Here is an 18,212-nt window from a genome sequence, read left to right as displayed (position 1 = left end):
CACACACATGCAATATTTATCACTTCCCTTATTGTATTGTTGGAACAGTGGCATATATATCATGTGATGCACCGAGTTTATTAGTTCATCTGGTAAGTATATTATTTAATCTGGTGACTATGATATTCATGTGAGAGTAAGCTGCGTACTGGCATACATTTATCCTTCACAACGTAGTATTACAAATTATAACAAGAGGTAATTGTCCCAAGTACTAAACAATTTGTGAACATTTTACAATGCTTTGAAAATAAGGCAAAAGGCTGTCAGTTATCCCAGTGCGCATCCTTAGTTTTAATCTAGTCAACCCCCTATGCTATCATAGCCCCTATGTTACCCAGCAGTGGTAGTATGTGGCAATCATTTGATAAAAATACGGAGCAGGTATTTCTATGGCTAATTGGAATATTTACCAGAAATTACACTCATCTAAAATAAAATAAAAAGGAAGACCAAAGGACCAGTTTATTTATAGCACTATAACATTTGACAAATTGTGTGTATTTATCGATATAAATTCTAGTATAATGTATGGTTGCATTTTGCATTTCTAAATGTATTCTCATTATTGGACATTACTGCAGCACACACACACTCATTCATATACACACAAACTATATATATATATATATATATATATATATATATATATATATATATATATATATATATATATATATATATATATATATATACACTACAGTTCCTTGTGGTATGGTATGGGTCATTTATAACTGCGCTGAATAATAGTTCCTAAGACGACGATTCAGTCTGTGGTACTGAAAAACAGTCTGAAGTCAGTGTATTTACATTCCAAAAACATGACTAGAGAGGCTCTGAAGAGCTGTGGTTCACGTCTACTTGTTCTGCACTAGTGACTGTAGCTGAACCAAGAACAACAACAAATTGACGTGTCGTGAATTTAAGGCAGATAATCTGCACCCTTGCAACCACAGTTTACCCAATAACTTTCTCTATTGCCACCAGATCCTTCTAGTACTAGTCACAGGCAGGCTATTCCTCACTTCCACTGCCTCCTAGGAGGCACTCGGCTCATAAAACACCCCAACCCCAACACTCCCACGTCACATATTGACACTAAGCACAGTGGAGCATGGTTGGCGCACTGGTAAGTGTGCTTCCAGGAAGAAAGCCCAGTGTTGGTGGTACTTCTGTCTGTTCCTTTTTCGTTTGCAGAATTCCACTTTATAGTAAATGTGGATCTAGGTAATGTAAATATTTGCAGGGATGTGTAAGTGGTTGGTCGATGAGGTCAATATTGTCAGTGTTTTTATTTCACACATTGTTTAGGAAAATACAAATGTTGTTGTTTGTGTTAGTGCAACGTGTTTTCATTATCATTATTCCGTGTAGGGGATGGCAGTGACTTATAAGAGAAGCCTAGAGTGCATCATGCTGTCATTCTTTCAACAATGACAATAAGTAGCTTATTACTATGCGCACAGCTGCAAATGCTGTTTATGACATCGTGTTTTTTTCATGTGCATTTGTTATGAGCACTGTTATTTAATCATGGAAAAAGTGCAATCAATCCCAGGCCCTCTTCTTGTGGACTTAAAAGGTCAATTTCTACTGTGGTAATAACATGGAATGTGCACTATATGATAATGTGTTATCTATCTATCGATCTATCGATCTATCTAGCTATCTATCGATCTATCTAGCTATCTATCTATCGCCAGAGTATGGTATGCCATTAATGATCACTGTTTAGTGTGGGGCAGGCGCAGGAAAGACAGCTTCGAGTGGGTCCTAGCATCCCTTTCCTCCCCGAACAACATACCCAACGACATATCACTCTCTGCATTTGCTTATTTAATGCATGCCAAGCTGTTGGACCGAGGACATTAGATATAAAAAAAACAGGTATTTAAGCAAAACCTGATCACAGACTCATTGCAGGGGCGCATATTTACACATGCAGAGTGTAACACGTCATTTATTGCCATTGTTGGGAGTGGATAAGGACAATGACTCCTCAGAGCTGAACCCTGGAGTGTGTCATGATGTCCCCCTTTCCTCAAAAATGGCTATAAATAGCGTCTTATTGTCTCGACATCTGCATATATGTTTTATCAAAAGGTATTTAAATTAAATCAGGATTCGTGGGGTTAAATCTGCAGGGAGGTTAAATCACACTAAAGAGGCCTCCTGACTGTTAAGGGAGTCGCTGGCTTCCCACAGCGTTGTTCTAATATCAAATGTCCTATACTGTAGTTATCAACTCGACATTCATCTTTGCACTGTAGTAACAAATGCACTAATTTGCATTTATTGGTGCAGTCACTCTACAAACCAAAATAACACATGTTCATGTGCCACATTTATTTAATTAACACCACAATCGAAAATATACATATGAAGAAGAAACTATTGGGCATGTATTTTTTATGTTTGTTTATTAGACACACAGTTCGATGATGCTATTAACGCCAACCCATTTTCAGTTATGAAAAAAAAACCTGCCACTTTCAGCTTGTGATATTTTATGCTTTTTTTAAGAAAAGGAAAGTTTTCCTTCACCGGTTACAGTTTTTCGCTTGCCTTTTAAGTTTTGTAAGACCACAATTCAGCATGTTATGTACATCCCACAGCCTTATGCGAGATCTACTATTAAAATAAAGTCCAAACTTGGCTATGGGTGCATTTAACACACAAACACAACACTCGGGCGCCAAAGTAGTAGAAAGCAGAAACAAGCCTAGCTCACAAATATCGTTAAATACGTTATCACACTGTAATATTGCTGTGATTTTTTTTAGAGGCAGTTTGGTTTCCAAATGCCTCTTGAGGGAGGCAAGGCGTTGGAGTAGGAATGTTAAGATCTGATCTTCCGGAACCCGGAGTTTCTCTGCCTATACTGTAAGTGATACCAATGCACGTTTTTACTGTATTTACTCAAATAATTGAAAACCCAGCTGTGTTCAGTATTTTTAGTGAAACACTATAAAAACTTTGCGAATGGGTTTTTTTCTGCACAGTTTAATGAGTTACACGTTTCGAAACATTTTTAGTACCACTGCAAATCCTAAGTATTTTTAACAGACAACTTATCGTTGTCACATTCCTGACGTTGGCTGTCATGGTCGTAATTTCTATTATGCTTTTCTCAACTGTCTGAGGATTAATCGGCGTCTACGTTTTACACTGTTCTATGGCTGTTGTTTTATTTGGCAAACAAGACCTTTTACATTTATCAGCACTGACAAGGCATCAAAGTGTACAGTCTGCTTTCTTCATTGATATTTTTGACAAATGACACCACCTAATTTTATGCTTAACAGTCTCAGAGGGGAAGAGGCAACTTTGGTTTCAACACCCTCGTCTTGTTTTTAACCACAACCAGCCAGCCCCTTGCCCAGTCACTCAGATCAGAAGAAAGAGGCCTACTGCTTGCAACGGGGATTTCTGACTGGCAAGTCACATTTTCTTCTACTTAAAGGAAAAAGGACGCTCTGTGCGGAAATACGAATATGCCATATTTGCGTTCACCTGCAGCCATTTCCCGTTCACCAGAGGCAGAAACACCACCGATTAATGGCATGTAGGAGGGCGGCTCTGCACGGCGCACGCGCACAGCTGCTCGGGTCCTTTAAATGGCGGCTTGGTGCTTCACAAGTGGGCAGCGACTTTGCTGTGGGGGTCGCAGCTGAAACTGGGGGCAGTGACATTTTCAGGATGCCCCTGGCAACTTGTAAAAGACCCACAGGGGCAGGCAAGATGCTGCTTATATAATTTCTTTATGCAATCTCTAAAAAAAATCGTTCGACACAAGATTACATTTGTTGGTGGGATGTTTCCCAAATCTACTCTGGGAGGAACACCACAAGACTCTCGTATCCACCAAATGTTTACAACTCGTATATCTTTTTAAAATACCTGGCTTCAAAACATTCGTGCAAGCCTATGCTCTCACTGAAAATTCCCAGGGTTCTTGCTTATATAATTCAGCCTCGTTTTGTGTATTTCCTGTGTGCTTATAGGGCCTTATCCTGAGAGGTGCAATCTCCTGTAAAAATGATCGATCATGGATCCGAGGGATCTGTTTTCTAATAACAGCATTTTCAAATCACCAGGATGTGACCCTGGTTAGATGACGTAATGCATCTTTGTTTCAGTTCACTGCTTTCATATCCACCATCCAAAATTAAGATAATTTGTCAATAGTGCCACAGATCATTATTATATTTAGTTTATAAACAACATAAAAATATGTAGCCATACCAAATCCCCGGGCTCAGTAGAGCACTCTAACTTTGCATGTTAGCTGTAGTTGGATTACCCTTGAAGTTACATTAATCTTTTAACTTTATGTTATATTATGTTACCAAATGTCCTCTTAAATAGTAGGAAACCTATTCCACTTAATATGGATTCCATCAGATTATAGTGAATTTCTTCAAAAACGTTTTTAATCATGCATTACGTTTTTCATTCTTCTAAAAGCTGAAGGGCTGGTTTAGAAAAACATGTGACTTGGAATGTAATTGTATTTGTGTTCATCCAATGAACTGCGTTCATATTTTAAGTGTGAAAGAAACAAATGAAAATGTTTCTTTCTGGTCTGCTCCTCCAGATGCGGGGGAGGTGAGCGCTTTAGTTTAATCAGGCTTAGCTCCAGGTCACACCCCAGTTTGGTGGCTAGGCCCACGAGTGAATAGTGGCCAGCAGGGGTCTCACGGCACTGCTCCTGTGGCCGCAGTGTCCTTTAGATTGCATGGTGCCTTGCTGTGTCTAAGATAGATGGGAAACCTGTAGTGTGCCACTGATTGGTCCTTTCCTGACCGTGGACAGGCTCCTACTCAGTCAGGTCGATAATTGACAACGCCGTGTGTCCGTGTTCCTATTTTTCCGTGATGTCCATCTGTTTTGGAAATAGTCTTTGAAAAATGAAAATGCTGACTTACAGTGACAGTTCCACAATTCCATAATATGCATAAAAGCAAATCATTCTGGGGAAGAGTGTTTGGGTGAATGGAAATAGATTCGAATTGAATCGAAATTGCATTTATGTAGGGCTAAGTGGCCGTGACAAGGCTCTGAAGCTCTTCATCGCGAGAAGTACACTCCTTGGGAACTCTGAGTTAGTGGTTATTCTCCATTGTTTATTGGGAATGATCTTGTGCTCAAGGAAACAATTCAATGCTTTTACACCAGTTTCTTTGTGGTACAAAAATGAGTTTGGTGTCATCATATGAAAAGGAAATATGATGGAATGAATAGTCATATTGTTTAGTTGCAGGAATATGATTTCAAAGAAATAGACACAAAGGTAGACAGGCTTCAAAAGAAAAGAAGGAAAATTACAATTTAAGTCAAGGTCAATTTTTCATGTAGGGTTTTATGAATTTTGTGGAGGTGGAGCTTTTTATGAGATGGCATGGAATCTGTGGATGTAAACCTGTAGCAAGAAACAACCCATCTGCGGTGAGGTGAAACTACAGTTTTAAATTCTGCTCTGAGAGAAGGTGGCTTTGAGAAGTCTTTCTAGTGACACTTCAGTAACTTTCAAAGGTTTCAGATCGTTGTCTCCCTACAACAGTACATTAAATACTATGAAGTATTGTAACCGTTTAGGTACGGTGTAAAATGTTTTCATAACTTACACATATAAACATATTATCTCAAATTAAATACACCTCTATGTAAAATATGACAAGGCAGTTGATAAACACGACAGCAATCATCATTAATACATTTAGTGCAAGTTTATCCCACCCATTAACTGGTTCGGAAGGACCCTGCTCTTCATAGGCAAGTGCTGTCCCTTATCCAGCGTGAAGAGCACAAGACCCCACAGAACAGACCCTACGGCTGCAGGATGCATATACCTGAGATTGCCGTGACCGACCAGCCTCCCCTTTGGCTGCTCGTGGAGCATTCTGGCCCTAAACAACCTTTGAATTGAATTTGAATTATTGTACATTTTATGATAAGTTAGTGTCTTTTATCCCGTATGTGCCTCCTATTTAGGCTGCCATGCATGCCTTGCTAACGCCTGCTGTACTTGGTTAATGTAACCACAACTAGAGGCTTGGCTCCAGGTGGTCAGGGTCCGGACCACTGTAAGCACAATCCACTCCATTGACTAGTCTTAGTTGCCCTACTGACGGTGACTAGTCTTGGTCTTTGCAACCAAACCAAACACTCTGTGGCACTAATAAATATAACCTCTCTTTGGTATATATGCTGTTTCCACGGTCCAACATCTAGAAGCAAATGTGTATTGCAGCAGGCATAACAAGCAAAACAAACAAAAATGTTAAGCAGACCAAGGGATGAGCGTATAGAGGGATCCATAAAAGAGTGAAAGGAGCAGGGATATACCAAAAGGCAGCGCATTGTTCTTTCCAGCCCTCATTGACTTTAAAGGGCTCTCAGATGAGCGATGTCCCTATAGGACCCACACCCAGAGCAGATGTCGCCAAACAAAGGATCCTTATGGAGTTGCGATTACTGGTCATTTTTAGTGACACTGGATCGGTGGATTGTTTTCTTCTCTCTGGAAATTTATTTTAGCGTCATAATGCTGTGATCTCTCTAACATGCAGGTTACAAGTTCAAGCCCAAACTGGGTTGATAATACCAGTACTACTCTGATAGCTAATATCACTAAACTTTCAGTACCGCGGTGTCAAGCTTTGCACAACAACACCATATTTTTAGTATTTTTATTCAGAAAGATAACACACTTACACACTTACATTCTAACGATTTCAATAACACCATGTGTTTTATTATTTTTATTCAGAAATATGACACACTGCACCCTTACATTCTAACTATTACAGTATGTTGAGTCAAGGAAACAATATGCCAGTCTCTTACTTTGTTTTGGCTGTGGATGGGGGTATGAGGTCACTCACAAGTACTTTTATCAGCTGCCCAAAAAGGCTCATTAGATACATACATGACGAGACTTGGGTTTGGGACACTGTATCACTATGTCTTACTTTGAATTAAGTTGTAAATAATTGCAACAAAAATAAAAAATATGAATGTTACTCAACTCTTGATTTGAATGAATAATACAAAACATAATAGTAAGTGAAAAGTAGCTCCATCAGAGTTTCCTGTGGGGTACAAAAACTAAATTATATATTCAATAAGCTGTACAATTCGATTTTTGAAAGAGGGTAACTCGTAAAACATAGTTGTGGCTACACTCCTGCACAGCCACGGCAACCATAGCAACCTGTATCACTCAAGATAATACTGTACAGCATTTTGGGTTTCTAAAACCCGGGAAGTTTCCCCAAAGGCTACACTTGCCAAGAGATATGGCAAGACATTCTTAGCACATCCAGGAATGGTCTATTGTGCTTGTTCATTGAACGAATATAAAGCAACACATTTAAAGAGTGGAAACCTCAAGGAATGTTCTCCTAACCAGCAGCAGTGTCTCATGTTCCAAAGCCATTGCCATTCTAAAGTTATTTTTAGCTGTTTCATGGTTCTTAGATCAGATGATACACAAAGCTCTTCTGCTAGGGTTGCACTGTGGAAAATCCCAAACATATACACTGATTAGTTTTACACATCACACCATAGCTTATGCAAGCTTATTCAAAATAATATTATTTAATATGCACAATATTTGTTTGGCCAGTTTTTCTCTTTCTAAAATCCAAGTCAGGAGGGCCAGCTGTAATTATATATAACGTACACAATATATATAACCCAAAAGGAATTAGTGGTGGATTAGTATAGGGAAATATGAGTACAGTATTAGCATTATTATTAGTTAATTTTGAGCAGAGCATATGTGAGTTAGTTAGTTGGATTGACTGGAGTAATGGAGGGATGAGGATGGAAGAATCCAGAATTGTTAATTGGGAGTTTATTGTAATAGAATGGGGTTTGGGATGAGTACAGGAGAGATCGAGGATGGAAAAGTCTGAGGAAAGAGTTAGGGAGATCATAGTAGCAGGAGGGGTTTTGGATGAGTCAAAGGTGAGATAAATGAGGGAGAATTTAGTAGGGTTGTTTGGGATATCATGGTAGTAAACTGAGGTTTGGGATGAGCTAGATGTGGTAGACTAGGGAACAGTTTATGCAGGGTTATTTTGGAGATGAAAGTAGAATGGGTTTGGGATGAGTCAGAGAGGGGATGGAGGATAGATTGCTAGAGACATGACATATGGTGATGGGTAGACAAAGTAAAGCTTACAAGAGAGTAAAAAAAAAATATATATATATATATATATATATAATTTTTTATTTTATTTAGTCATTTATTTTTTACCTTTAATTTAATTATTCATAATTAGATTTTTTTTAATTTATTTTTATTTCATTTGTCTCTAGTACAGTAGGACTAGAGTAATAAATAGATATGTAAATACATATTACGGGATGATATGGGCCAATAATATAATAATGGGTATAATAATATGAGTAGAAAAGTAGTATTGTAGAAACACAGACTTTCAAGATTTGTAATATTTGAAGTTAATCAATAAGTGTACTTTTCTAACATTCCTTTATCTTTCCTCAATTTTTGAATAGTGAAATGCTTATGATAATAAAACAATTGATCAGTGTTATATAAAAATTAAAGCAGGGATTAATAAGTATGTAATAGAATAACTTATCTAGGAGCTATGCAATGACCTATGAACATGTTAATCATAGAATAATATACACATATATATGTCTACACACACACACACATATATATATATATATATATATATATATATACATACACACACACACACATATATATATATAAAAATATATAAATATATATATATATATATATATATAGAGAGAGAGAGAGAGAGGCCAGAATGTTTATTTTATTTGTTAATTAAAACCATAAAATAAATCCTTCAGCAAAAAATTTAACAGAACAATAGTAATGCAATAAAACATATACATATTACATAAAATTATGAAAAACTGGGAGGATTTAAATACAATCTACAAAGCTGATTTGCTCCTATGGTTACGGGTACAAAACTTCATAGCGGTCTGGCTGTGTGACCAGCTGTGTGTGTGTGTGTGTATAAATATATATACACACACAAGCGCACACATATACACACATATTTAAATATTTAACCGTGAGTAAATGTACATTTGTTAAACAGACTTAAAGAGTGTGTGTATAATTTATTATTGTTACATAGTAGCAATACATATTTCCTAAAGAACTATACATTTCTAAAATATACACATAATCAGATTATAAATATTTATCAACACAGGCATATGCAGTCCATTGCTGTTTGGATATTGTGGTTATGAAGGAAAGAATCAACTCTTGAGTAGTCTTCTGAAGGCAAGATATCCTTCTGTGGATCTTATATTTGGGGGTAATGAATTCCATAGTTTGGCTGCTTGGATGAGAAGGATGTAACACCTATTGTCTCTTTCTTGTATGGTGGTGTTCCAAGGCAGAGAGCCAATCTTGATCGGAGGTTTCTTTGTTGAATGTATTTGGTTATTTTGACCAAGGCTACGGCTGAAATGTGTTGGGAGGTGATATCTGATGATAGTAAACTCATTTTTGCAACTTTCCTGAGGTGTCCGTATCTTTTTCCTTCTACAGAGTAAGGATAGGCTACTATTATATATATATATATATATATATATATATATATATATATATATATATATATATATATATATATACTCTTGCCTCAAGGAGGCATTGTTTTTTTCATGGAAAAGACCAGTCTTACACTTTTAGTGGCGCTGGAATACCCAAGAAACATCCGTGTAGCACCCATGTGATGCTAAAGCCCTCATTCACGAGGCCAGTGGTGCAGGGTGGTGCAGCAAGTGCCCTACTGTGCTGCCCTGAGCCACCGGGAAAGTGCAGAAATGCACCATATCTACAAGATACAGCACATTTCTCTCCTCTCCCCATGCTGGCTCCACAAATTGCTGCCTAGCGCAATTTGCGGGAACAGTGATGCAAGGATGCGTGTATTGCGGAGATGATTGTTTTTGTGCAGGAAGGGACACCTTTCTGCACAAAAATAATCACAAGAGGTGTTTTCCTCCTGCTATGCGTGCTACAGAATGAAGCACACATAGAAAGAGGAAAAAACAGGGAGAAATAAATATAGTTCTCCATGTTGTGTCATTCTGATGCCACCCGTGAGATGGCGTAGGAATCTGAAGCATTCTCAGACTTGTACATCTGGGAATGCATCTGATTCCTTCCGGTTACATAGGTGTTGCATGAGAACACCCCCAAGCAACACCCATGTACCGTCCCTTTCATGCAGTGTTATGCGTGAAAGGGGGCCATATTTAGAAGCCCATGAAAAGCCACGCAAGGTGACTTTGCGTGGCCTTGTAAATCTGGGCTGGCACACTGCACCACCGGAGCATCAAACCAAATGACACTGAGGCTCACAGTGTCACAAAGAATCGCAGAGCACTAACTGTGCTGAAAGGGAGAGCACTTTTCCAGCTGAGAGAAATATATTTTGCCCGGAAAGTAAATACCAATTCATGACTTTGTGCTACTTTACTTGATTTTGCAGAAGTGCCCTCTATTATCCTAGTTAGGCTAGTGCAATGAGTCCAGTCACCTAATCACTAAAAGTAGACAAGGAAAAAAATAGCAATTTATTTTCCATATTGATATACATCTCCTTGAAAGCACATGGTAACTTAAAGTGCAAATACATGTTGTGCTTCACATAATACATCTTGTGAGATGTCAGCAAGCTAGCCAAAGGTAGCACTTGCAATGTTCAGTGGAGTTTATACCAAGCACTGGAATAAACCATCTACGGAGGGACACTGAATAAATCCTTTGAGTACTAAATGCTGCCTTATCTTGCATGCTGCTATAACTAATACTGGTCAATGCACTCTTTAGAGGCAATAATTATTGGAATATGTGGCATTTGAGGATCTCTAGTTATTGTCAAATACTGTCACGTGGTGCTTAGTGAATACAGACATATACCCTTAGATTTGGAAATTGATACTAGGGTATATGCAGTTTAGGCATCAAATCACTGCATTCCCACATGGAGTAATATTATGTTATCTGTATTGATACAGCACACATCTACCGTTTGCTTGACTGTGTAGCACTGTGGTCACATGGTTCATGCTTTAGTTACTGTGTTCCTTTCCACCCTTAAAACTGTAAAGTTCAATATTTTATTTGAAGGTTGAGCATTGAGATCCATTTCTGTAGGGCCATGAATGGCTTTATTAGATATCAGGTCACAAGATCTTTTTCAGTGTCAATAGTTGTCAGTGCTGTTCGGAGCTATGTGGTGGCCAGCTGTCTTGTATATTTGTGCTCCATTTGATGCATGTGGTATATCTCTGCTTGATTGCCTCTCCCTAGCAAAATTAGAAACACATAAAAATACTTAAATATAGGTATTAAATATTATATACAGTAAGCATTAGCTGAGAACAAAAGTGTGGCATTTTGTTAGATGTTTAGAGTGGTATTTGACAATAGTTGATTGCCTTTGTGTAGGTTGCCTTTCATAGTCCTTTAAAGAAAATCGCATAGTGAAGAATCATCTGGGGCTCTAATAATATGGACATTGGAAGCAGAGCTCCCTACCTAAACAAACAGTGTGACCAGAGTTAAGCTGAACTCTCAATGTAGAGTGTTATGAGTAAGAGTCAGAAAATTAATTTTTGCAGTGTAAGAATGAACTCAAAAGGCGTACACAACAAAATATTGACTAGAACACACTTTTGACAGAGAAGTGATATTTGTGCTGCATCCTTAAGAAAGTATGTGTGCATATACTTACTTTATGGTGAAAAAAGCTATTGCTCCACCAACAAATTATTATGACCCTAAAACAAAATGAATGTGCACAGGCAGATGGTGAACAGCACTGGAGTTTTAGGCATGTTTACTCAATGCTTTTGAACTTTTAAAGTATTTTTTAATGAAAACTTCTGAGATACTATCTCCTATTTTTGCCAGATGCCTTTACTTAAACTTTTGCTATGGCATTCTTCCCCTTGCAGCATTTTTAAGCACTTGGTCAGCCAACACCGGGAGCACAGCGGAGTGCTGTATCTTATATTATAAGGAGACTGAGGAACATTTCCTCTTTTTCTGTCCAGCATACTCAGCAAGCCAAATGGATTACCCCAGTATGTCATAAGTTGGGACTACTATATCAGTCATCTGCGTGGTTGGCTTTTAAGATAGGATAAGACTCATTTGCAGTGTATGCTTTAGTGAAGTATCTCAAGAGTGCATGGCATAAATAGACAAGTCTTTTAGTGTGATCTTTTAAATTGTATTGCTGTTGCACATTTCTGTATTCTTTGCACATGCATTTGACCTTTAGTTTATATGTGTTGTTGCATCTCCACCTGCTCTTTGTCAAAACCAAATAGTGTGCTCTTCTTCCAACTTTGGTTTTATGAAGTTTTAGACAGAAGAAGACCCACTTGGTGTATATGTCATAGTGAAGTATCCCCAGAGTGCATCGTATAAACGGACATGTCTTTTAATATGATTTCTTAAATTGCATTACTGTTGCACTCCCTGCATTTCTTGCACATGCATTTGCACTGTAGTTCTTATGTGCTGTTGTATCACCACCTGTTCTATGTGAAAACCCAATATTGTACTCTTTCCTCACTTTTGGACTTATGAAGTTTTACCCTAGCACTGCATTTTTCATTATGCCTTGTCCTGACGAATTGCATTCGTTTTATTGTATTGTTTTATTGTGTTCTGTTCATGTAGGTATATAAAGTGACTATGATGATGAATAACACTTTGGTTTTATGACAAGATAGAGCATTCAAACAGCAAGCACTTCCTAAAGATAAAAACCCTAAACAAGAAGTTAAAGTGCCATTGTGTCAGCAGAGTAAATACATCAAAGAGCAGGAACGGCAACTATTCTAAACAAAAGGAATACTTGACCCCTGTCATCAAAAGACAATGGAAAATCAAAAGAAACAATGTAACTATTTGATGAGATGCCATGGCTTTGATAGACAGGCCATCCAAGAAATGGCAGACTGTCAAGCACATAAAAACCAAGGGATGAAGAAGGCTGATCCAAAGCCCACACGTGGTACTTCTTATTGTTATTTTTTGAAGACTGGATGGGTTGAGGTGGTACATACATCTAAAGATGCCTGTAGCCAGATCCAAACAGCCAATCTCTTTTTATCTAGTGAAAACTAATACAAATATTCTTCTTGTAATGACAACTGATATAAATTAAATGGGGATTATCCAATATTGTTATGTCTTTCTATCTGCTTCTGAATACTCTCATTTTCTACTAACTACTGACATACATTCTCCTATCTGATTCTGCTGGCTCACATATATCTTTCACTGGAATCCCGAAATAGATTTCCAGGATAACCACTTTCCTATCCCAACAGAGGTATTAATATCACTCAGTGGGTGCTCACCTAGGTTGGCCAGACTCACATTACATCAAAGAAAATGATTAAGGCAACACACCACCAATTATTTGAGGTCAGATACATTTCTTCTGAATGGATTCCATTCCAGATTACTTTTTTCTGATGTCCATTCCACGGATAGTGAGATGTCTGTTTGCTTTTTTTCTGCACAGATTCCTGGATTAAATCATGATAGATAGATGTCTGTTTTTTTTCTGCACAGAATACTGTATTAAATTGCCCGTGTAGTTGGAATACTTTATTTGACGTTTTCCTGTTTTTTTTTCACACTTCATAAATGTCATGCACCACATGTGAAAGTTATAACGTCTGAAAGATGTCCAAGTGAAGTCTGATCTTGCTGTTGAAATCTGTTGTGAACTACAGGTGAAACATTTGAACACAGGGCTAGCTCACTTTTTCGTTGATCAGAAATGTATAAAGTGAGTATGGACAAGTTGTATAATATTACCGCTTCTTACTTACAGTGCTTGTGTACAGCAAAAATAATGTATTAAGAGTTCTATAAAAAGTTAATCTTTGAATTATTAAACCAGCTGTTTTGTTTCGACATAGTTGGATCTCTTGTTACACTGGCCACAAAGCCAAGTTTATATTCCATATTTCCTTTATTGTGGCTGCATTTTAAGGGTAGTTTGTGCATCAGAATTGTTTTGTTTACATTTGCATTGCCTGCAGGCCCTGATATTTCTGCTCCTCTACCATATTTCACTGGCTGCTGAAACGGATTTCTCTCTTCCAGTCCCTGCAGCATTGCTGGCAAGCACAAACAGCTTTTCCCCATTTCAATGGCTGCAGAAACTTATTTTCTGTTCCAGTCCCTGCAGCATTGCTAGCAAGCACAAGAAGTTCTTACTGTCTTCACCTTGGACTGACTTCAGAGGCCCTTTCTTTCTCTATGCTTCGTCTCTCTTTGACAGTGCCTTTGGAGCCTTCACTACTATGACTCATCACACAGCTCAAATCTGCGCCCCTTTACACTTTACAGTAACCTTAAACCATACTAAATCGTTTCTTTGTCATAATACCTTTTAAAATCACAGTTTTTTGGTCTCTCACTTTAATTTTGAGGACAGTAAATATTAAAAACTGTTACTATTAACCAATTTAATGGTATCTTTGTCTTTCAGTGTGCTATTTTGGCAAATTAGTACGTCGAAAGGTTAGTGTGACATTGGGCCAATAAAGTATAATTCACTGGATCTTTATCCGCAAACAGTAAAGTGGTCGTAAACTAATCCCCCAAATGTATAGGTACAGTTTGAAACAGTTTATTTACTTTCAAAACAGCAGAACCTTAGCTCACAAGTCTATGTCTACTGTTCAACAGCACAATGTAATGCGCCTCAGCTACTAAACAGACCACATATAAGTCACTGCAATAGTAGGGAAAACATGCACATGAGGTACCTAATTAAAGTTAGGCGTTTTAATTCTTCAGAAGTAAATATGTCTCTGAGTCTAAAAGTTAGCTGAAATAAAACATGTTAACTCATACAGAGATTGTCATAAAGACTTGTCACTACCTCGAATACCTACACTTTCACCTCCTTTAACATCGACCTTCACCTTATTTCACCAATAATTACAATTCCTACTTTTATTAACGTGACCTTGAATGTGTCCTTTATCTCGACCTCTATTCTTTACTACTTCCTTCCACTACGCTCTTCTGCAGTCTGGCTCTTATTATATCCAGCTTTTTAAAATGTTCCTTTCCTTCTCCCTGTGTGCTCCCTACTCTTTGTTATTTTCACTTCAATTAATTCTGCTTGCCTTCCCATGCTGAACATAACCATTTATCCTTCTCTTTGTTTTTTGTTTTCTTTATTTTACTTCAGATTAAATCCACTAAAACCTTTCCTAATGAGCTTTCGTTTTGTCTGTTTTATTATATTGTGGAAACTCCTCACTCAGTTTAAGTTTTTCCTTGCTACATCTGGTGTTTCCATAGAACAACATCCGCTGTATACTTTGTCCTCCTTCCACCCATAAACTTCGGCCTTTACAATTGTTACAACCTCCAATTTCTGTTCTGTAATTTCCTTTTCAGTTTGTTTTCTTAAATTTCATGCATCAATAGCTGCATCTTTCCGTGGACCACAGGCACAGAACAACTTCTAGCCTGATTGTTGGTCACTTATTTCTTGTTGTAAACATCAATGTTCCTATCTTTAAGTTGCAAAAATATTTCGCATTCACGTTTTTCTCAGTTTTGGAATTTGGTAAATTTAGTAGTTTTTATGATGTTGGAGCATTAACTAATGTTGAGGGAAGTTGGTGCAGTGGTAGTGAACACTAAAGGCCATTAGGCTAATAGCAGTAATGATATCCAGGTAGTAGCCAGTTTTGGCCATTGTATAGATATGGTAGATGCAGACCCATTTTGTATATTGACAGTGAACGTTTGTCATTTGACCTGTACAGTTAGGACCATATTTATAAGCCCCTAGTACTACCTTGCGCCACATTAGCATATTTTTTTTTTTACGCTAATGTGGCCCAACAGGGGCAAACTTCTCGAGCCATATTTACAAAGTGGCACAATGCATGCATTGCACCACTTTATAACCCTTTGCGCTACATTATGCCTGCGCCAGGCATAATGTATGCAAAGGGCGCATTCTCCCGTTAAGTTGGCTGAAAAAATGACGCAAGGAAATCTAACAGACTTCCTTACTTAATTTTGTATGGCACTTTTAACGCCTGCACAGAGCAGGTGTTAAAAGGGGGCTTCCATTATTTATAATGGGCCCCTATGTACTCTGCAGGAGTAGCACCAGTATTTTGGCGCTACTCCTGCAGAGTACATCAATAGCATCATGAAAAATGACGCTATTACCCCCTACCCTGCGTGATGGTGCGCTGTATTTTAAATACGGCGCACAAATGGTGGCGGTGGGGGGGCAGTATAGGGTGCAAGAAAAGTAGTGCTGCATACAGAGCAGCGCCGCTTTTCTTAAATATGCCCTTTAAGTTCTCCATGCATGTGGACTGCAACACAATGGCAAACATATTTTGCTTCAGCCACCTTTGCTTGAACCTGGAAAATTGAATCACCATCCTTTAATATTAAAGTAGAAAAATAAAATAGAGTTATTTTGTGTAGAAAAAGTATAGATGAAGGAATGGGAAAGTGCAAAAAGTGAAAGAGAAACGGGGTGACTGTCATTCATTTAATTATGTGATAAAATAACAAAATCGAACAAACCCCCAAGAAAAAGGGGCTACACTTGGTGATTTTATCCTAGAAATTAATGAATGCTTCTATGAATTGACATTTGGCAACATTCTTGTTGCGATGCGGTATGATACAATAGGAATCGTTACATTCCACTGATTTATACTTAATACCTGACAAATTTCTGACGTCATTGTGCTATACATTTTAAATTAAAAAAATGAAATAAAACGTATATATTTAGGTTTACAAGGCATATATTAAAATAAACGTTAAGACATTGGTCATGTGATACAATTTCCACCTGACCTTCTTCAGGTGGACATTGTATATCAAACAACAGATTGGAAATAAGTAGCAACATCCTGCTTTGTTGATCTGACCATTCTTTCAAATAAACTCTCACAAAACCAAAAGATTGTAAACACTTTACTGAAATATTAAATATAATGTACACTTTAGGTTTTCTAAAAGGGGGAAAAAAAAAATTTCAGTCGTCGTGGTCATTCACCCTCATGAATCACTATTAAAGGGCTGAAGAAAAGAATAAGTTCTCAGTTAGAAATATTTAGGGGCCACTTAGCGCCCCTAATGCCACCAGTTGTGCGCCGTATTTACTATACGGCGCACCATGGAGGTAGTTAGGGAGCTAGTGTCATAATTTTTTATGCTAGTTCAGCGCTTTGCAGGATTAGACGAAAAAATGTTAATGCTAATTTTGCGAGGCCCATTGTAAACAATGGTGTGGCTCCTTTTAATGCTTACACTGAAATCTTCTAGATTTCTTTGCACCATTTTTTCGGCCCCGCTAAGGGGGTACGCCCCCTTTCCATACATTATGCCTGGCATAGGCATAATGTAGCGCAATGGGTTACAAAGTGGAGCAATGCATGCATTGCGCCACTTTGTAAATTTGGTGTGGCAATTTTGGCCTCATTGGGCCACATTAGTGTAAACAAAATTACTCTGATGTGGTGCAAGGAGCCACTAGGGGGCTCTTAAATCTGCCCCTTAGTTTAGGAAAGGAAAACTACATATGTGAGAACTCCTCCTAGAGTGAGACATACATATGTGTACCTACCAGTGATTAGTAGTCACATACATATCAGTTGTTACTATTTAATAATTATACAGCTTGTACTGTTGGAAAGAGAAGCACACTCACACTTCTTAGCTTAGGCCTTTTGTGGCACAAAAGGTATCTGCATTTCCGTCTTAATGAGATGAATTAGAAAAATATAAATGCCTTACCCAAATGATGAGACCCTTTTTTAGAGTTTGTGGAATAGAAAATCTAGAGACGCCTTACCTTTAATCTGAAAAGCACAGGTATGTGTTCATTTAATCCACATGTAAATGAGAATGTAACTCTCTTTTGTAAAAAAAAAAAAAAAGAAAAAAAAAAAACAGAGACACATGTCTAATGTAGAATATGTGCCTAATGGCTATTGAGCTAGAAAAGGAGCTATACCTTTCTCAAATGTGATGGATTTGACCAATGGAGTGACAGGATCAGTTAGTGCTTGTTACTTATAGAATGCAACTGAAAGACAGAAATAAGAAGCTGTGCTATGACTACCCACAACAAATGGTTGGTGTCTGG

At 37.8% G+C, this 18,212-nt stretch overlaps 1 long non-coding RNA gene across 1 annotated transcript in view; it reads left to right on the top strand.

Moving 5' to 3' along the window:
* The first annotated feature begins 2,550 nt into the window (after nucleotides 1-2,550).
* Nucleotides 2,551-18,212, top strand: part of LOC138258708 (uncharacterized) — a 123,471-nt gene continuing 107,809 nt past the window's right edge. Inside the window, exon 1 of the long non-coding RNA XR_011198518.1 lies at nucleotides 2,551-2,883. This is a non-coding gene — a long non-coding RNA (uncharacterized lncRNA). The remainder of the gene's footprint in view (nucleotides 2,884-18,212) is intronic.

The sequence above is a fragment of the Pleurodeles waltl genome, chromosome 2_1 (genome assembly GCF_031143425.1).
Source record: "Pleurodeles waltl isolate 20211129_DDA chromosome 2_1, aPleWal1.hap1.20221129, whole genome shotgun sequence".
Lineage (NCBI taxonomy): Eukaryota > Metazoa > Chordata > Amphibia > Caudata > Salamandridae > Pleurodeles > Pleurodeles waltl.
The sequence above is the reverse complement of the archived record's forward strand: the minus strand, read 5'-3'. Positions and strand labels throughout refer to the sequence as shown.